The sequence below is a fragment of the Ailuropoda melanoleuca genome, chromosome 9 (genome assembly GCF_002007445.2).
Source record: "Ailuropoda melanoleuca isolate Jingjing chromosome 9, ASM200744v2, whole genome shotgun sequence".
Lineage (NCBI taxonomy): Eukaryota > Metazoa > Chordata > Mammalia > Carnivora > Ursidae > Ailuropoda > Ailuropoda melanoleuca.
Genome location: NC_048226.1, coordinates 9,241,465 through 9,260,811, shown reverse-complemented (window position 1 = coordinate 9,260,811; position 19,347 = coordinate 9,241,465). Strand labels below are relative to the sequence as shown.

General features: G+C 53.5%; 1 protein-coding gene across 1 annotated transcript in view; it reads right to left on the bottom strand.

Moving 5' to 3' along the window:
- The window catches only part of KLHL25 (kelch like family member 25), a 34,313-nt gene extending 15,669 nt beyond the window's left edge, over positions 1-18,644 (bottom strand). Inside the window, exon 1 of the mRNA XM_034667896.1 lies at positions 18,441-18,644. The gene's annotated coding sequence lies outside the window, so the exon portion shown is untranslated. The remainder of the gene's footprint in view (positions 1-18,440) is intronic.
- Positions 18,645-19,347: the final 703 nt, after the last annotated feature.

Sequence of the window (19,347 nt, the reverse complement as noted above, 5' to 3'; positions counted from 1 at the left end):
CAGAGGGCCTGACTGCATTTGGCCATAGCACTAACCCCTCCCCGCCTCCCTTCACCAGCCAGGAGTCCGGCTCCTCAAAATGAGGTTGTCAACTCTGATCTTCACTGGAGGCCGGAGGGAGCAGGAAAGCCCAGGGCCCGGATGGTGGGTTGCAAGTCATGTGGCTCCAACTCACTCATCAACCATACTTCCTGAGCAATTCCCACGTGCCGTACCGGGTGTGGGAGGAGGTGATGGACAGGGACAGGGTGCTGCCCCCAGGGGCTGCACTCTGGGATCCCGTGGGGGGGACAGAACAGCGGTGAGGAGACAGGTCAGTGAGTGAGGAAAATAAAGCAGCAGTGGGCCACGGTGACAAGACGGTGGGGTCACTTAGGCCCCTGTGAAGAGGGGACATGTGAGCTGAAGCTTCAACGATGAGCTGGGGCCAGGGTGTGACGACAGGGTAAGGAAGGTTCTAGGTTCCTAGTTCTAGGAACTGCAAACACAAAGGCTAGGCAGAAACAAGGCTGGCCCCCACTCAGGGAAGACAAAGGCCAGGGGCACAGTCACATGGGGCTATAGGAGGACCAAAGATGCCCACCAACTATGACACAGCTCCCACTGACAGGCGGGGTCCACGTCCCCTCCCATTGTGTCTGAGCGGGTTCTGTGGCTGCACTGTGACTGACCAAATGGAGCCAGAGAGACCCTGGGCCCACTGCTGGGCCCAGACCTTCAGAGATCAGCGGCTTCCACCCCGTCTCTTGCGGTGCTCACTCGAAGGGAAGCCAGATAACGTGAGCCCACCACACCGTGATGAGGCGCCAGCCTGCCATGTGGGAGAGAGAGAGGCCGGCCATTCCCCATCCATCCGGCCATCTGAGCCCAGGTGCCAGACCTGTGAGTGAGGAATTCACCTTGCACAGCCCAGCTGCAGCAGGTGGGCCCCGGTCAGCAAGTCCACACTGGGGCGCCAGACACAGGACCCCGGTGACTGCAAAGGTCATACATCACCCAACCTCAAAACCCAAGACAGGGGCACCTGGGTGGCACAGCGGTTAAGCGTCTGCCTTCGGCTCAGGGCGTGATCCCAGCGTTGTGGGATCGAGCCCCATGTCAGGCTCCTCCGCTGGGAGCCTGCTTCTTCCTCTCCCACTGCCCCTGCTTGTGTTCCCTCTCTCGCTGGCTGTCTCTTATCTCTGTCGAATAAATAAATAAAATCTTAAAAAAAAAAAAAAAACCCAAGACAAATCCTGACTGAGCACCTGCTGGATACCAGGCGATGCTGAAGGCCAAAAAACCAAGATGGCAACGTCTTAGCTCTTGGGCTGCACAACACACTCATCGCACAAAGGCTCACGTGCGAGCAGGATGGGAGAGGGCCAGGAGCAGGGAGAGGCGGCAAGTGCTCTGCAGACGCTCCTTGGCGGTGCTCTGCCCCAGCTACGTGCACAACCATGACAAAGCGGAGGGGACGTCACAGATCCTCAAGGCCACTGGTTAGAACAGGGCTACTGAGGGCCAGGCAGCCATTACTGTGTGCCGTTGGGAAAGTTAATTCGTCTTGCTGGGTCCGTTTTTTTCAACCACAGAGTGACAAGAAAAACAACTGAGAAACAAATGGGACAGTAAATGATGGGCACTTCGAGTGGCCTGGTCATGCTCCCTCCGTGGGCTGTTTAATATTGTTGCCCCATGACCCGTGTCCCCAACAAAGAACAGAACAGACACCCCTGAGCCTTACTCCATCCCTACCCCGGCTTTGGGTTTTTTTGCTTTTTTTTTTAAGTAAGCTCCACACCCAACATGGGACTTGAACTCACGACCCGGAGATCAAGAGTCGAATGCTCCGCCTACAGAGCCAGCCGGGCGCCCCGTCCTCTGCTCTGACTGACGCAATTTTCACTGTCTATTCTAGTCATTTATAAGTTGTTTGATTTTTAATGATTATGTAATATTTCTGTGATCAGAAAAAACACCCAAGGTGAGAGTCAGGCCGGCTGGACCTGGGTGTCTCCTGGAACTGTAAAAATGAAGGAGTTAAATGCTATTAACACCACATATGCGCTGAGCTGTGTGATGCAACACGCTTCCCAGGCGGGGAATCTCGGGGTGGCCATGTGACACGGCAGCTCAAGTGCCTGCCCTGCCCCACCCCCACATCTGGGGATCCAAGCCCCTCAGGGAGCCTGCAGGGTGCAGGGGTATCCGTTCTACCTTTTCAAGTGGAAAGCAAACTAAGCCCCCTTACAAAGCACACAAATCTAATTGTTAATTGAAAGCAAAATCACTATGACCACAGTAACTGGATCAGAGGCACAGATCATTCTAGATACAAGTGCGTCATCAGACAAAGGGTCCTTTCCCTAAATGCCTCTGCCTTTCAACAGTCCTTTCTTTAAAAAACTAAAACTTTATATACATTCAAAAAATTGTAGGTACTGTTTTTAATTTAAAACGCAAAAGATTAGAACTATTTCTATTTTTTTGCTGTGTCTATTTTGATTTTGTTTCCCATCTCTGTTTTGAAAGATCTCAAACCTGCAGTAAAGTCATGAGAATTGTGTAACACACACCTTCCGCTCAATGTGGTTACTCGGCTGGATGCAACCTTGCCCCACCCCAGCCCACAGCCTCACCCCATCCCTCCTGCAGGGGAATGGCTTGGCTACAGGGACGGTTTAGAACAGAGCATGGCTTGGGGAAGGGGTGAGGGTGTTGCTTCATACAGCGCTGGGTTACAAACGAGGTCCCTCTTTAGGCGGTAACCAGCATGACCCTGCATCAGCTGGCTCCCCCAGGAAGGGAGACAGCAGGCCAGCCTGCCCCTGAACTCATCTCCCCACAGGGCAGAATCCCAGCCACCTCGAGATCTCTGGCAGACCACACTGTGGGACAATCTGGTTCTCTTGCCAGTGGCTCTGAGGTCATGATCACCAGTGCACTGTACCCTCTCAGATGTGCCCGGCTCCCCCCACAGTGTGTCCCCTGGTGGGCAGTGAGTCCTAAGGCTTCCCTACACATGGCCCACTGTCCACCTGCAGCCTAAGCCTGGAAGGGGAAGGGAGGTCCGGGGAGACCCAGAGGGGTGGGCAAAGGCTTCAGTGCCTTCTCCACGTGTTCCAGCCCTTTCCCTTAATGCCCCCAAAAGTGACGCACACTTGAGGAAGGCCAGCCTCTTTGGCTTCCATGATTGATAGCCAAGTTGCAGGCTGCTGCAGCCTCTGCGGCCGGGAAGCCGGGGCGCTATTATTACTGGGGAAGGGCTTGGGGGTGGCGCTGTGCTGGCTTCCCCAGGGCAACAGGCTCTGCCTTCCCAGAGGAAGCAGAGGACAGGAGGTAAGGGGTCAAGGTTGTGCAACCCTGCTGGGAAATGAAGCCACACTTGTTGCAAAGCCTCGGCAGGGAATTCTGGCCAGGAGGGGAGCCAGACCAAACGCATGGCTACTGTGGGCCTCTGCTGTGTTGCATCTCACACAGAAGGTGAGGTCCCCATTAGCAAGCCCCACGTGGTCGATTGGGACCGTCCGCTTTAATCAGGATGGGCTAGGTTACGCTGCATCAACACCCCCGAATGTCAGGGGCTTCAGAGGACGGCGGTCTCTCTCTGGCTCATACTACACGCGTCATGGTTCGGTGGCGGCGGCGAGGGGAGTGTGGGAGTGTTCTTGTCATCACCGGCAGCACCATGTCATCAGTCACTCTGCCAATGGGAAAAGGGAGAGCGCTCTGGAACGTGCAGCACCGCAACCCAGTGCTTGGCCTGGAAGACATACAGTACTTGTGTTCCCATCTCATTGGCCAAAACCAGGCCCACGGCTTCACTCACCCATGACTGCCAGTACAGCCCCACCATACACGCCAAGATTTCTGTCATCTGGACGTGAGAACACGAGCTCTGGGATTAAGGGCGGGAGCAGTACTACGTACTGAATTGCGGTTATCGAGTACTCGCTGCATCGTAGGCACTGTTCTGGGCACTCTCTGTGCTAACTCACCCACTTCCTGCAGCCTGAGGCACAACCACCACCTGTATGTCCCCGGCTGGACGCTGGGCGATGAGCTCCCACCACTGTACTGTGTGCCCAATGTCACAAGGCTGCTCGCGGTGCAGATCCCTTCCACACCCCAAAGGGACAGAAGAGAGCTGGGGGCCGCAGCCTGGGGTTCCAGCCACCGGACACTCTCTTCTGTCTACCCCTTGGAGTCACCCTTGTCAACCAGCTTCCGTGCACCCAGGGCAGTGCCTTCTCGAGGAGAATGAAGCCCCCAAGCCCCAGGATGTCCGATGTGGGTAATGCACTACCTTTTCTTCCGTGCATTTCTCCCTCCCTGCAAAGGGTCCTAGTAAGAAAGCAGCCTCTAGGGTCATTCTGTGTGTCCTGCTCAGGTGAGGACACCCAGCTGAGCGAGGCTGCCTCAAGGAAAGGATCTAACAGTCTCCCATGCCTCATCCAGCTGCTCAAAGACAATGGAAGGATTTTGCCAGCTCCGCTCCGGCAAGGTTTTGTGTTCTGGGAGAAGCCATCTTGCTCAGGAGAGGAGACCCTCAGGAGGGTCCGTCTGGGCGACAAGTCCAGCCCACAGCAGCTACAGCCTTGGGCAGTCAGCACCCTGTGCTCTGCCCAGAGCCCTGTCTTCCCGCAGCACGAGCTCCAAGGTCCAAGCGAGACAGGCTGAGGCACACCCAGGAGCTCAGTCATTTTTACCGAAAAGACAATGTAAGAGTGAAGCCAAAGATATGAAAGATGTAAATCCCTCAGAATTACAACCCTGAACAAAGGCGTTTTCCTGAGGGTGAGGGGACAGGGAGGTTGTGGCTGGGGACACTGCCCTAAGGGGCCAAAATTGGTTTGGGGGGCGGGGATGAAAGTCGTTTGTGTGTGTGTGTGTGTGTGTGTGTTTTAAGATTTTATTTATATGAGACACAGAGAGAGAGAGCACAAGCAGAGGGAGGGGCAGAGGGAGAAGCAGGCTCCCTACTGAGTAGGCAGCTGGACATGGGGCTCTATCTCAGGACCCCAGGATCATGACCTGAGCCAAAGACGCTCAACCGATGGAGCCACCCAGGCGCCCCTCTTGTTCTTTTTATACACAAAGCACAGATACACACACAGTACATCGACTTACAGTATATCTGGTATTAACATTTATGGAAGGGGTAAGCACAGGGGGTAAAAAGATCTAAAAAGGTTTTGGGGGAAAGCGATAAGGTTAAGAAACACTGAGAACAGAGTAACTATTTTCACTTTGGCTTCTTTTCTCCTTTTATCCCCAGTTTACATTGTTGCAGTAAAAATAGGATTATTTTACATTGTTTTTACTCAATTACATAGTTTCCAAATTCCTATCCGTCATTCACCATTGAACAAGGTTACTGGAGTGCCTGCTGTCTACAGGCGCTGGGATCCACAGTCTCCTGGCTCCCTCCTCAAACAGCCCAGTGTCTCTGTGGTTGCCAAATGTAACTTTCAGTGTCTGTGAAATATACAACCACCATCTAGGTCACTCATCCACAGTTTAAAAAAAAATTTTTTTTAAATATTTTATTTATTTATTTAACAGAGATAGAGACAGCCAGCGAGAGAGGGAACACAAGCAAGGGAAGTGGGAGAGGAAGAAGCAGGCTCATAGCGGAGGAGCCTGATATGGGGCTCGATCCCATAACGCCGGGATCACGCCCTGAGCTAAAGGCAGACACTTAACGACTGCGCCACCCAGGCGCCCCTAAAAATTTTTATCCAACGATAACTGTGTTGCTTATGTTGAATTACTGTATTCTCTAGGGATGAAATCTATGGAGAACAATCACAGATGTTCGATGTTCTATTGTCCTAAAAGTTCTGTTTACCGTGCTTAAACTGCCCCTGCAACAAAGCGCCTTCTTACAGCTAAGCGGGGTGGTGGTGTAGACAGGACCAAGTTCATCAGGGCAGGACGGACAGAAGGTACCACATCCTGCTCCCCTCAGCTCAGTGGAGGACCGTCTCTGGCCCCCAAAGCTGGGAGTCTGCAAGGCCGGCTGCTGCTCCAGCTGGGAGCAGGGCCAACAACAATGGACACCACGGCTCTAATCAGAGAGGCAACGGAGAACTCAGCACTTGGGCTAACCCATCTGTTGAAATAACTCATTTCCTTTCAATTATCCAGAGTGCGGCAGAGGGAAACAAAGGGGGCAGAGAGAAAAGTCCCCTCCAAAGCAAACATTGCATCATGGTCTTGGGCTCCTCCCTCTTCAGAAGGACTGGCCTGGCCCTTGGCAAACAGAGGGGGGCTGGGGACCCAGAGGGAGGCTGTCTCTTTTCCTGTCTGGTCCCTTAAAAGATTCTCAGGGCCCCACAGATGGAGCCATTAAAAACACTCTGGCCTAGATATCACTTTCAATGAGCCACCTGGAGCAACAGTCTAGGAGGAAAATGAATATGCAGAATAGAACAGGGGGGAAAAAACCAACAAAAACACCAAGAGTAAAGCACTGGCCATTTCCTGGTAGTGGGTCTTTCTCCCCGTTCATTCTTCTCTAGGCTGTCAGCATGGGTGTCGAACTGGAGTCAGAATGCTCCTCAATTCCTAAAGCCTGAGATAGAAGCTGTCTTTTCTCTTCCCGTTGTGGGCCGAGAGCAAGGAAGTGTAGCTGGAGAGCAATTCGGAGTCTTTCAAGATGACAAATGCCCTCTGCCCCGGCATTTCCACGCCTGGGAACCTTGCCCTCAGTCCCATTTGTACATGAGGTTTGGGTGCAAGCAAAAGGCTGGAAAACAACCTCAACATTCATAAATAAGAGTCCTAGTCAAATAAACCTTGGTTCATTCATAAAGTGCAATACTATGCAGCCAAATATATATATATAAAGCAGGTGGCTTTCCACGCTACTGTAAGCGCTGCGGATTGGAGGCTGTCTTTTACGTCTGCTAGAAACCAGACTACCTATGCACACGCAGACACGACACACACCCATGGGTATGTGACAGACTACCTCTGGGAGGCTGGGTAAGAAACTGGTTGACAGCAGTGCCACTGGTGAGAACAGGGGAGACCCCCACCCCTCTGAACTGAATTCTGTGCCAGATACAGTATCACTTTTTAAAAACCCTGCCGTACATGAACCTTTGTGCCAGGGGCTTTTAAATGCATTTTTGCACTTAACCCTTAAGACACCTCTTCAAGGTGCCACTTGTACAGATGGGTAAACTGAGGCTCAGAGAAAATTTTAAAACTGCACACATCCTAGTATTTAAAGCTGTTTTTCGGGGCGCCTGGGTGGTGCAGTCATTAAGCATCTGCCTTCGGCTCAGGGCTTGATTCCAGCATTCTGGGATCGAGCCCCACATCAGGCTCCTCCGCTGGGAGCCTGCTTCTTCCTCTCCCACTCCCCCTGCTTGTGTTCCCTCTCTCTCTCTGGCTGTCTCTCTCTGTCAAATTAATAAATAAAATCTTTAAAAAAAATAAAAATAAAAATAAAGCTGTTTTTCTCCCAAGTCCCTGCTCAAATAGCATGATGAGGGCTGCTTATGAAGACAAGGAACTTTCCTGGCCACAAACGCTGTGTGCAGCTGAACAGGAGATGGTATTTTAAATGAAAACCCTTGATTTCTCAAGCACCCCCGCCGTTCCACTTAGCAAACCTGCATCTTCCCTCCTGGGCTTCAGGAAAGGAGGAAGCAGGTGTGTGTCCCTGCCAGGCTTAGTACCGCCAGGAAGGGTGCCTGCTGCAGAGCACAGCGGATGACCTGGGGACAGACCAGACCTGTGATACAGGCTTCCTGTGAGGCACCTGCCTTCCCTCCTGCCCAGAGAACAGCCACCATCACCTGGGACCTCCCCTCTTGCTGCTAATGCCTCATCCGTGATATGAGACCTGTGCCGGCATTCAAATGCTCGGTGCCCTTGTTTCCACATTTGTCAAATGGGCATGAAAATCATCGCACCCACCTCACCGGACTGCTGAGGGACTAAAGGGGGGAAATTCACGTAGAGAGCTGGGCTCAGGGCCTGGTAGCTGGTTCCTGGTTCCCAGGTGCTCTGGGCACTCAAAATGTTTCTTGTAAAATGTTTTCATTGAAGAACGTGAAGAAAATCCAGCCTCATAGGGATGGGTTGTTGGAAAAGGAAGGAAACTGTAAGAGACTTCTCAGATAATTTCGGATATTCTTATTTGATATCACACCAAGACTGGACGAGCAGTAGTCTCTTAAAGATTAACTGCAGTGTGGAACCTGAGCGTGAGTCCGTGAGCTCTTGTACTCTGTGACATTCCGATCTCCTGGGCTATCTTGCACCCTGAATGGATTTTCCACTCATGCACGGTGTGGACTGGAGGTCATTTGGTCATTTGGAAAACATCAGCTCACTAAGCCATGCACTCAGGGAGATTAGTGAAAGAGGCAAATAACACCTTGGTATTTCCATGAAAACAGTTTTGACCTTGGGGACCCCTAAAAGACTCTCAGGGGTCCTCCTAAACACACTTTTGAGAACACCGGGTTAGCAGCACTCACTTACCTTCCACATTAGCTGTGTTTGTGCTAAGAACTCAGAGGAAAACTTCTATGGAAAGCTCGGGGTGGGTGACGGCAGGATCACCCGCCCCTCTGAGTCTCAGCCCCCTCCCCAGCATGCATGGAGCTGCGGTCACAGGGGCCAGCACCTTCTACCCTATGGCTGGCTGGCCTCCCCACCTGCCCCAGAGCCTCCCTTCTTCCGACCTGCCCTGCCCCTCCCCTCATTACCAGCCACTTTCTTCTTACCACAGGACCCCCTCATTCTCCCCCAAAATAACAGATCTGGGTACTTTGTACTGGGCAGGGCCTCAGACAGCAAACTACAGGGGCCATGCATGGGCTGCTGCCTTTGGGCTTTGCAGCTGATAATTCTTGGTCTCTTGAAATTACATATGTGTGTATATTTATAGCCAAATACATGGGTGCCCAGAAGTTGCGACTCATTCATATATACATTTTTAGCACACTGCGTGGCCACCAATTCCATTAAATCTTCCTTCCTGGGTTCCTTGTGTCACCAGTCCTATGCTGGAGACAAGGTGAGGCCTTCCCCACTGCACACTGGGCTGTGAGGGGCCCCTGTCCCCAATGTGTCCCCCCTCCCCGCAATCTGAGGCCAAATGCTTTGCTCCTGACCATCAGTCTCTCCTGCTCAGAAGGTCTCAATGAGGCTTGGACATCCAAGCCTTGTTCAGTCTGTCCCCCCTCCAGCTTCATCGCCCACCCGAGCCCCTCTCCCTGCCACCAAGCACACAGACACAGGCTGGCCTTTCCAGCTCTCCCCTCCACCCTTTCTGCCCTCAAGTCTCACCTCCACATCACACCCTCTCTGGACTTGGCAGCTAGTGTGCACGCTCTGCACACGCAAGATGCTCCAAAAACCACCCGGATAAGGAATCTGAGCACCTACTATGTGCAGGGCTCTGTGCTGTGTACCAGGAACGTGGCAGTGAGTAAATACACATTTTTGTCTTGTTTCCTGCAGTGAAGGTTCTGATACCCATTGAGTCTTTGCGATAGCACTGTGGTGTTTTTTGTCTGGGACATTTTATTCCTTCAGGTCATTGTACATTGTGCCCTTATTTTAATCTCCGACTCCTAGAGACAGTATTCTGTGGCATTTCTCTTGCCTAGAGTACATGCAAAGCTAGTAAACATGGCTGAAGGGGTAGTGGATTAACCACAAGAGCCACTGCAGTAAGCATCAGAAAGATCTAGACATCTGTCAACCCCACGTGACAGGCTCCTGGTGTCTGCTGTATTAACTTGCAATATGACTGACATGTTTCATATTTAAGTATTTTAAGTGCCAGATGGGAAAGAATAACCCTCAACCCTGCCCCGGACAGTGTTCCATAAATCGCAGGGATCAACGTGGAAACGCCAACTAACGAGGTGGCTAGGCTCTACGCCCCTGCTTCCAAATCCCAGTACTGCTGCTTGCGCCTGTGTGACTGGTCCCAGATACGTACATTCCCCGAGCCTTAGTCTTCTCATCTGGAAAATGGGGGTGAAAATAACTGTCCCCACATCAAAGTACTACCCTGGGAATTAAAGGAGAGAATCCAGGGAGAGAGCTTAGCAGCACGAGGCACACAAAACTCACTCCGTTAGTGAGAGCTGCTGCCCTTCGTACTGTGGCTGCAGCCCCTGGTGGCGTGAGCCCTGTGGTGGGCACGTGCAAAGATGGCCAGTCCCCTGATCTCCACCCTGGCCTTACTCCTGTGACCTACATGGCGTGCTTGCCACATTACCCACATGGCAAAGGAATCTGCAGATATAATTAGTGATGTTGCTAACTTATCAGGCGACCTAGAAACAGAGAGGTTATCCGGGTGGGCCTGACCTAATCACAGGAGCCCTTTACAGCAGAGTTTCCTCCAGCGGATCACAGAAGTGGATGCCAAAGATTTGCAACAGGAGAGGATTTGATATCCCCATTTCGGGTCTGGAGGTGGCAGGGAACGCTTGGCACAAACTGTGGCAGCTTCTAGGACCTGAGATCAGCATCCAGATGACAACCAGAGAGGACAGGGGGACCTGAGTCCTACAACCACCAGGAACTTGACTGTGCCAACAACATGAATGGCTAGGAAGCAGACTCTCCCCCAGGGCCTCAGGGTGAGAGTCCAGTCAATACCTTGACCATGGACTTCTGGTCCAAAACCCTAAGCAGAGAAAGTCCAGCCAGCTCAGGCTTCTGCCCTACAGCACTATGAGCTGATCAATAGGTACAGCTTAAGCCACTAAGTTTGTGCTGATTTGTTATGAAGCAACAGGAGCTAATATCAGCCCTGCTGGCCTCAGACCATACTGCATATAGAGGAAAAGCATACCAGGTGCTTGTCCGAAGGGTCTGGGGACCATTCACACCTCCTGTATCCTTAATCGCTGCACAGGTGATGCTTGAGAGCCGGGACTGTCTTACTCATGTCTACTCCTAGCACTTAGCAGTGCAGGTATCATACAGAAGGCTCTCAGTAATTTCACTGAAAATAATGTCAACTTCCGGGGCACTAGGGAACGGAATGGCTTAGCTGGTTAGCTTCAGTCCCATGACCAGCCAGTTATAAGGTGTTCAGGTGTAATTATCCGGGCAAAACCCAGCGCAGGCCTCTTTTTGGCCTAGTGGAGAACTCCAGACCCTGCAAGTGGTCAGAGGAAGCCACTCAGCAACCAGGGGAGGTACGTGTCCACATGCAAAGTGTCTTGCTTTACACACCACCCAACGTGCCATGGCCCCTGCCTTAGCCTGTGGCAGCCTCCTGGGGCTTGGCTGGACAACCAAACCCTGACATTTTGCTTGTAATTGTACCTTCCAGTAAAAAGTCCTCGTTGGAGTGGTAAAAATAGCAGCTGTGACTTCCTGCAGCACAGATACACCAGTCCATCTGCGGGCCTGAAAGGAAACCTGGCGATCTGGTCTCACGCTAGCTCCGGGAAACACCCGTGAGCTGGGCTCAGGCTGGCAGCAGGTGGCACTCAGCCAGGGCAGCCCACTCGGGCCTCTGCCCCCCATGGACCACCCCCAAATCAGCTCCCAAGATGCTCCCCTCACTCCCTTCCTGAAAATTCCAACCCTCGACATCAGGGGATGTCTGAGAAACATACAAACTTGCCAGCAGGGGCGCCTGGGTGGCGCAGTCGTTAAGCGCCTGCCTTTGGCTCAGTCTGCCTTTGGCTCAAGGCGTGATCCCAGCGTTATGGGATCGAGCCCCACATCAGGCTCCTCCGCTGGAAGCCTGCTTCTTCCTCTCCCACTCCCCTGCTTGTGTTCCCTCTCTCTCTGGCTGTCTATCTCTGTCAAATAAATAAATAAAATCTTTAAAAAGAAAAAAAACAAAACTTGCCAGCAGCCAGGCTCCCCACCCTCTTCTCTTCCTGCTCACTAGCTGCAGAGTACAGAGAGGGGAGGCCCCCTACCAAAGCCCTTTGGGGGTTCCACGGTCCCCTTGTGCATCTGCTCTTTATTACTCTCTCCCACGTCTGTCTACCTCCCTCTCTCTGGCCTCCTGTCCCCTGCAGCTGTCCTAACCAGGTCGGGTACTGGGGGAAATAGCAGATGGGCTTACATGTGGGTCATGCCCAGGGCAGCAGGGCTCAGGCCAGCCTGGATGCCGCCCCTCGAGCAGAGGAGGTGAGCTGTTAGAGCCCACTCGGGGAATGACAGGAGAGCCTGGCTACAGTGTCCCCGGGCATGGGAATCCCAGCAGTCATGAATTCCTCTAGGGGCCCAGGACACAGGGCTGCCTGCCTCCCGGGTTCCCCATCTTAGGACCTGATGCCACCCAGGAACCACATGGGAGTGGTTCCCCCTGGCCCCAGACTCCTTTCCTTCTCTACCAGAGCTTCCCCATCCTTCTGTCCCCAAAACAAGTACAAGGGCCCTTTTGTCTATCTTTTCTTGTTTTAAAGCCTCCTGTTACAGGAAAACAGACGAGGACCCCCAAAGTAAGAAACATGGGAATCCATAAAGTTCTAAGGGCCCAAGGCTTTGGTCTAACCAGCAGCTAAACAGGGGGATCAGCCTGTGGTGACCAATGCCCCTTTCAGAGCCTTTTTAGGGATGGGCTAGAGCTCTTTCTCTACCCTCCTGGCTCATTCCTTCATTCCTGCAGGTGAGACAGGGAGGAACACACCTACTAGCTAGCCCTCTGACTTCCCTCTCAGGCCACGTGAGGGATGCCAGGCAGACGTCCCACCTAAAGCCACCCCAGCCCCTCCCCTAGACTGGCTGTTTAGAAACACTCAGAGTCACTCACATGTTCTGGGCTTCAAATATCTGGCTCTCACTAGTAAAACCCATGATGTTTGCAGAACTTTTCAGCGTAAAATGAACTTTCAGGAATGTTTTCCCATGCACCACAGGCAACGCACAGCAGCCTGGCAGGGGGCAGGGCAGGGATTAAAAGGGCCTCATTTCACAGATGAAGCTTCACTGGAGGTCAGGAGACCAGTCAGAGGCAGAACCAGCAATTACTAAACCTCGATATTCTGGAAAAAACAAAGATGGATGAAAACAAAAAAAGGAAGCCTAGATAAACTGGATCACTTTTTTTTGGTTTGCTTGTTTTAAAGGAATAATGAGATCCCCCCCCGCCCCCTCGTGAAAATGTGGATAATACCAAGTATTATAAAGTATGGGTGAGGATGTGGGCAAATGGGCTCCCAGACACCATCGATGGGTGAATGACCTGCCTGTTTTGGGGAAAGGCATTCAGCTTTGACAATGAACATTTAAAAATCAGAAAGAGCTTGGGTGGCTCGGTTGGTTAAACGGCTGCCTTTGTCTCAGGTCATGATCTTGGGGTCCTGGGATGGAGCCCCACGTCGGGCTCCCTGCTCAGCGGGGAGTCTGCTTCTCCCTCTCCCTCTGCTGCTCCCCCCTGCTTGTGCTCTCTTGCTTGCTTGCTCTCTCTCTCTCAAATAAATAAATAAAATCTTTAAAATAAATTAAAAAAAATAAAAATAAAAATCAAAGCTGCACGATCCAGGACACACACGACTTCATGGATTGTATGAAGGGGGGCAAAAAAATCAGACAGGACCTAACCATCTCCCCCGAGAGGGTGAGATGAACACCGGTGACTGGGGCACACAGGAGTGTTGTGTAGCTGTAAGATGGGCAGAAGTGCGACCACACACTGGGCCACAGAAGCTGTGGGCAGAAACACAAAATCTGTACAGAAAAAGGGTGGCCAGAAGGGTATGCATCAAACCAGTGACAGATACCAAGGACGAGGGGGACTTCCAGGCCATGCTGCATTTTCTCTCACGTTGTCCATTTATAACTGATGTGTTACCGAAGTTAAAGGAAACAATTAAACAGTTTAAAGGAACATGTTTTTCTTGGCCTCCCTAGGAATCAGAAGATTATAGCGGGTGATGCCTGCCACCTATCTCTGGCTGGATCCCCCTCTGCGGCCCATGCTGTTCCGGCCTGTACTCTCGCTTGCTCCCTGCCCCACATGCCTTTCCTCAGTTCTTCCCATAGGTGCCTCAGTCCAGCCCTGCAGGTCTCCGCCCAAAGGTCACCAGCCCAGAGTCGCCTTCTTTAGGCCCCCTCGGTCCCCACCTTGACCTTTTCCTCCCCATCCACGTCCCACAGCCCTAACGGCAGCTGTATTCATTTTGTCTATCTGGCCCCAGTTGAATAGGGGCTCCAGGATGGTGGGGATCTTGCCTTGTTTTCTTCTGCACCCCAGAGCCTGGTAGAGAACAGATGGCAAAGATTATTCATTGTACCCATTTGCAATGGAGATGCTAGAAACAGTCTACTTCTTCACCTCTCCAGTGGGGAAACTGAGGCAGACTCTTGCCATGCCACTCACTCTTCAGCAGTGTGTCACAAACACTTGACTACCTGTCTGCCTCACCTATCAGAGGCCAAACTTCCAAGAAAGGACTCTCTTCGAACCTGACTTTTCCCCCCAGTTTCTAGTTCAGGATGAGCCATTCAGAAGGTGCTAAATAAAAGCTTGCTACATGAATGGAGCTGTACAGCTCTCTCCCTTGGATTTTCAAAGCTGTGGACAACAGAGGCATTCACAGGTTAAGGGACTTGCTGCCCAGGGTCTCACAACCCTGGCTAGCATGCAGCAGAACTTGAACTCTGGATGCTGGATGTAATGGCTTTCTAGAAAAAGAGCTCCCATGTCTCTTGGCCTTCGCTCCTGCCCAGACAAATCTGGTCTGGCCAACGGCAAACCTGGCAGGCAGCTCATCCTGGAATTGAGTGAGCAAACCTCCTCTTATCGTAATTAGGAAATTAATTCCATTCACCCTAGATTGATCTGTGGTCAGCCTCTCTCCTTGGGGGCCCAACGAGAACAGGTAGAAAATAAACAAGGCTTTCTGTTTCCATCCTATCCCTGCATCCTACTCTGAAGGATCGGCTGACAGTAGAAGGTATCTTCTTGGCAAGCAGAGGTGAGTGGGAAGTGACACCCAAGGCCAGTGTGGTTCTCCCTCTGGCAACAGAGACGTGGTTCTCCCACGGCCCTGCTCAGCCCCCCCTTCTTGCAGGAGGAGCGATCCAACTGGTCTTGCAGGCACCTCCTTAGCAAAGTCTGGTTATAGGAGCCTCGTGTCCTCCTCCTGTCCCCCCGGGCTCCCTCACGATCCCTACCAATCTTGGGAGATCTGTGCCCATCTCTCTTCTTGAAGGTGGCCCTGGGGACTAGGGCTAGGTCCCACCCCATCCATATTGGGATTGGAGAAGGGGTGTCGGCCTAAGTGCTCCCACACCTGCCACCCAGGTCCCTGCCTGGGACCAGCCCGAGCAACCTTGGGAAGTAAGTCATCCACCTGCCACCTTCCTTTGGGCCCAGCTTTGTTCTTCTTTGACCCAGTCCTCTGGCATCACTAGCCCCTCATCCACGGGCACCAGTGCCTGTAGGCCCTAAATTTACACCTGGGCTCTGGACTCCAAGGCAGTGGGCAGAGGCAGGGAGCCAAGGGAGGCCTGAGAAACTGGTAAAGTCTGACTCAGTTTCCACTCAAGAAAGGAAAGAAAACTGGGAGCCTGCCTACTGCATACCTTTCTTGTTCTACAGGAGGAAAAATTAAGGCCCAGAGAGGGAAAGCAACTTACCCAGAGCCCCACAGCACACATCAGAGGCAGAGTTGGAAGTCTAGACTCCTAACTTCTAATTTGCCCCTCTACACTCCACTGGCTGCTCTCTCTGTCTTCCTGCCCAAGAGGGCTAGGCAAAGAACTCAAGCCTATAAAATTACATGACATCAGAGGCTGTAAGAACTTCTGGGGTTTTACGGCAAAACATCTAATAGCAGCATCATACAGAAGACCATCCACACATGTTAGAGAAGAGCAAGTTGGGGCTCATAAAGGGGACCTACATGAAATCACACAGCCAGGGAGCGGCACATCAGGACTTCCCGACCCCCACTTAAGCGCTCTTTCTGCCAACACGTTCCAGGTGTGAGCGTTCCAACTGTCAGAGGATGGTGAAGAGGTGGCGTTGGCCTTGGGCCTCAGTCACATTGCAACAAGCTGTGGCCCAGAGAGCCTGGTGCAGACTCTGTATACATCCCGGGGCGCAGGAGACGGTGAGGAAATACGGTGAAATTCCCCAACTACACTGGATTTCTCAGATCACAGAGCCAGCGCTCTGAAGAACAAGTCAATGACCCATATGTGCCTACCTTTGCTCCTCCAAAAGGCATGGACCCGGCTTAGAAGGAAAGGTTCAGCAGTGAGAAAGAACAGAGTCTCCTGGCACCAGAGGGAGGTGAAAACGGTGGGTGGAGGTGGCTGGGGCACAGGAGATCACATGAGCGGCATCCGAATCCAGGTCTGGCTCCTGAGCCCGTGCTCTTTCCCCCTATCTGATCTTATGCTTGAAGAGACTTAACAGGAAGCCCTCCCATCTTTGAGCTCTCTCTCTGCTCCCAGTATCCCCATCCTCACAGCCTAGGGACCTGGAGTCAGTCTGGCAAGGCAAGTGCCTGCAGGTGACAGGTATCAGCTTTTGCGACCTTTCCACTGGGACGGGGCAGTGATGCTCAGGGGCCAGGTGGTCCAGGAACGAGGCTGGAACCTGTTGTGGAGACTGGGCTGAACTCCATCACCCGGGGACAGACCCAGATTACTAAGAGGAAAGCTCTACTGCGCTGAGGTGAGTAAAAGTTGTGGGTGCACACATGCCCCCACCCCCAGCTGTCCAACTAAGTGTTTTCTGGCTGGGAAAACGCTTCAATAGCTCTGGCTGCCTGAGGCAATTCAATTATGAAATTTACCACATTAGATGAAAACCAGCATCTCGATCAGCCAATTCATTTGTGTCTGGCCACTCTGTTTCCTCCTGCCAGCTCTGTCCGCCCCTCCCTGGCCAGGCCACAGCCACACTGCAGGCTGGTCCGGACGGATGAGGGCTTGGACGATGGGGTGGTCTTTGGGGTTGGTGGGGTGGCTCTTCCCAGGACCCCTGAGCAGAGAGACTGCAGCCAGAAGCCATCCATCTTCCTGGAGACTCCCAGGACTGCTGACTCCACAGTCTCAGATGAACCCTTCTATCAACTCCCGTCTGCGTTCTCCCAGATCTCAACCTGTACCTACCTTGGGGCTGCGAGGAATCGGCTTCTGGGAGAAGTGTGGGTGGGTGGTGGGAGAAGGCTGCTGCCTAGGGCCTGGAATCAGGGCTCCACCATGCCATTCTCATCTTTGTCGAGGCATCATCTCTCCAGAAAGCCTTTGCCATCCCTTCCCCTCAGCTCCCCCTGCTGCCTTTATCACTGGGGTACTATGCACACACCTGTGTATCTGTGTGGCAGGGCCCAATCCGTGTGCCAGCACACCCTTGTCTAGGAGCTCCCCGATGACAGGGCCCCCATCAAGACCCTTCTGACAAAGACTCAATTAGTCAATTGACAAAGGCATGAACAAACCACTCACCCAGTAACACTCCCTCCCCCAGCTCCCTAGCGCATCAGAGTGGCAGAAGTGAAGAAGTGAGCTGCTTTCGCTGCAGACCGCGAAGTCCCAGGCCTGGCTAATCTTCCCCTTCTTCCTGCTCTTCTCTGCCCACACTGGGTGCCCAGAGGTTTTGAGCGGCTTTTAAGGAGCATCAGGCTGCAGAAGCTGCCTCCGATGCTGGGTGTGCAGCTCACCCACAGCTCCTCTCTCTGCACCACAAACATAAATCCAGCTGCAGCCCCAGCCCCAGGATGAAGGTTTCTACCATTTCTCTCTACCTTCCTTTTAACAATCTCCCTGGAGTCACTTCCGGACAAACGGAATGACTCCAGACCAAGAGAGCTGCTAGGCCCAGAAGACTGACTCCATCACCCTCCTCAGGCATAGCTTGGGGACCCCAGGACCCCTGGTCTCAGAAGGATACCAAATCTGCCCCCCCGGGGGGGGTGGACCTTGTGTCCTACTCCCCACCTGCCCCCAGCCCCCAAATGCCAGTCTTTATCAACAGCCCCTAGGAATCCTAACAGCACACCTGGGCCCAGTGAGCATCAGTCCCACCTATGAAGGGGGAGACAGAGGTCCAGGGTCCCAAAGGGCCTGACCCCACATCACCGTCACCATAGCTGGTCCACGATAAGAACGTGGGGTTCCTGCCTCCTCCCCCAGTTCCACTGGCAACTTCACTCTTCACATGGCCAGAGTGAAACCAGAAGGCCCAGACACCTGGTGCTCTGCCCTGACTCACTGGGGAGGGCCAAAGCTCAGGGAGTCTTTCCTCTGCTCAAACCAAGCTGGCAGGACCAAAGAGTGCCCAGATTAAACCTGCAGGGGCCTGGCTCCGCCTCCACGCCAATCCCTTTGATCGGGTCTCTATAAAGACTTTTCTTTGCACAAAGAGAGTGATAAGCACCTTGGGGACTTCGAAGCAGCAGCACAAAAAAATGTACGGTTCCCCTGGGGGTACAGTCTCTCAAAGGAAAAGCTTCACAAGCAACTAGAGGAGGAAAAGTAGGGGGGCGTACCCAAATGCGGTCCAGGAGCCAGGGCAGGATGTGGGGAAGAGGACCGCGGGGCTGGAGAAGGCTCGCTCTGGACCTGCTAGGGTGGCGCCACCTCGGTGGGCAGGTGGGTGGGACTTAACAGCGTGTGACCACTGCTCCGCTGATGCACAGCTCTCTAAACAGAGACAAGGGGCCCCGTCAGGCAGGACGTGGACGGCCGCGGGTACCGGGACGCCGGACGCGGGCCGGGCTCGCGGGGACGACACTGCCCTGGTTAACCCCCCGGCCCTCGCTCCGCACGAGGCAGACGGCCATCTGGCCCTCGGCGTCAAGTGCGCGGGGACTTCGCCCAGCCCGGGCGCAGAGCCCGGCCGCTCACATCCTCAAACACAAGCAACCTCCTCTTTCCAGGATCGATAGTAATTTTTTAAAAAGAGAGTCTGCGGACTCAGTGAATCAACCACTCCCAAGGGAAAGAGTTGTAGCTCCCGCGCGCAACATCCATTTACAAAACAATTCATTCCCTCGCTCGGAGCTCTCTGCAAATACCCTCGCCGGGTCCCCAGGCACGCGCGGGGCGGGAGCAGTCGCGGGGACTGGAGAGGAGGCGGCCGACTCCAGCCCCCTCCCTCCCCACCATTGTCCCCGACTCCAGCCTCCGAGACCCCGCGGCGGTCGGGGCGGTCCGGGGCCCCGAGCACCGCGGCGCTGCTCCCGGAGCAAGCGGCGCGCGGGGACTCTCTCGGCCGGGGGCTCCCACGGCGGGGCGCGCAGCTCCCCGCACTCCCGGTCCCCACCTGGGGGGGGGCCCCGGGCCGCCGCCGCCGCCGCTCCCCTCCCCGGCTCGCCACAGCCGGAGCGCGCTGTCGCTGCGAAACAGCCCGGCCGCCGCCAACAAACTAGTTTCTCAGGCCTTCCCGCCCCGCCT